Source organism: Merops nubicus, unplaced genomic scaffold, assembly GCF_000691845.1.
Source record: "Merops nubicus isolate BGI_N331 unplaced genomic scaffold, ASM69184v1 scaffold21458, whole genome shotgun sequence".
Classification (NCBI taxonomy): Eukaryota; Metazoa; Chordata; class Aves; order Coraciiformes; family Meropidae; genus Merops; species Merops nubicus.
The window spans coordinates 37,583-39,384 of NW_008625376.1; positions in this window are offsets into that span (position 1 = coordinate 37,583).

The window sequence follows — 1,802 nt, forward strand, 5'->3', positions numbered from 1 at the left end:
AACAGCTGAAAACAAATCAAAATGATGGTTAACAAACAGTCACATGTAAAATTATCAGGCATATTAATTTAAATTCATGAACTTTATGGGGGGGAGGGAAATAGAACATCAACATCCCCTTTCAGGGACAAACATCCAGTTTTCCACAGCCTTCTACTTTACACTTTGGTCACCAACAATGTCCTTGAATTCATGTTTTTTGGGGGAGTGGGTGTCCTCCTTCCCTACTCTCAATACTGTCTCCTATGAACTGGGGTAGTCTCAAGGAGGACAGGAGTGGAAGGAACACAGAATGAATGGAGCATTCATTCTACTTGTATTCTTTCTTCCTTGTTTATCTTAAAATAAATCTTACCTGTGTCAATCCTTCCATAACACAAAACACGGTTCCACTGCTAGTACTCCTGAGAGCCTGTGGTATTTCTGCTTATTGCCTGGTTTCACAGGGTACACTTTACAAGTGTTTTTGTCAGCTCTAGAAGCAGAAATTGCCACTAGGACTCAGACCTAGAAATTCAGGGTAAATAAATAAAACCCAGGCAGTATGGATTTGTTTTGCAAAATGAGATCACCATTTCTGAGCCCTCCTCTTGGAAGCTCATTCTTCTACAGAATGATTTTTATTTCTTTGAAATACTTTATTTTTAAATTCTGAATTTACTTCTGAAATTAATTTAGGAGATACATACTTTGCCTGCACACTGCTTTTTTAGTTAGACAAGGACTATGCTTCTTGAAAGTCAGATCTCATTGTTTAGAGCAAAGCTGGGAGAGTTTTTAATGTGTCATTCATTGCTTTGAAATGTTAGCAGCTAAACACTCTCATTAAGCACCAGCTCATTTTTATTTTGCAAGAACAAGCACATTAATGCAATGTCTTGTTCTCCCTCAAGAAATTATGTTTTACCTCAGACTGGTTTTAAAGAATGCCAAGGAATTTGCACTCAAGCCTTGATCACTCTGCTCTGCTGCAAGAGCCAAACCTCTTCTACACACAACAGCTAATTTCACCCATGCACAAACAGACCTCTGTTATCTAACCCACTGCATTTGGTAAAGGATTCCCAAAACAATTGATAGGCATGTTTGGAGAGGTTTCTTTAGATGCTACTAGACTAGAATTGTAATTATTACATCATAGAATCATTAAGATTGGAAAAGACCTCTAAGATCATCAAGTCCAACCATCATAATGAAATTAAATACACAGCCATGTAACTTTACTGAGACATAAAACTGTACCACAGCTATACTTAAAAATGTATTGCCAAATACTTTAGCGTCATTAATTATCTGGGAAAATTAAGCATGGCTGTCTGCCAGAACATAAACAACCACACAGACTTCTCTAAGTCCTGATGCAATTCTTTTGCTTCTGAAAAATCTTTCCAAACAATAATCAACAACTGGTCTTCACATTCACTGAGATTTTAATGGAAAATTCTCATAACCATTTTTCTATGTGTTCAGAATATATTACAACTACCATTCATTCCCAGGGAAAAAACCAAACCATTAAGGTCATAATTAAAAAAAATACCATCCCTTACACTGTCGCAGTGATTTCAGGATCTTCATGATATAAACTCTTAGTATTTGTAACAAGTGTCATTTTCAAATCTGGGCAAGATCGTTGCCTAAGAAATTTCAACTGATTTTAAATTAACAAATTATGTGGTTAGGGTTTGGGGGGTTTGGTGTTTTTTTTTTTTTTTGTTGTTAACGTTACTGGGTTTAATAAATCTCAACACTGAACTTCTCCCTTTTCTCCCATATGATTTGAAGGAGTTATTTCTACATTA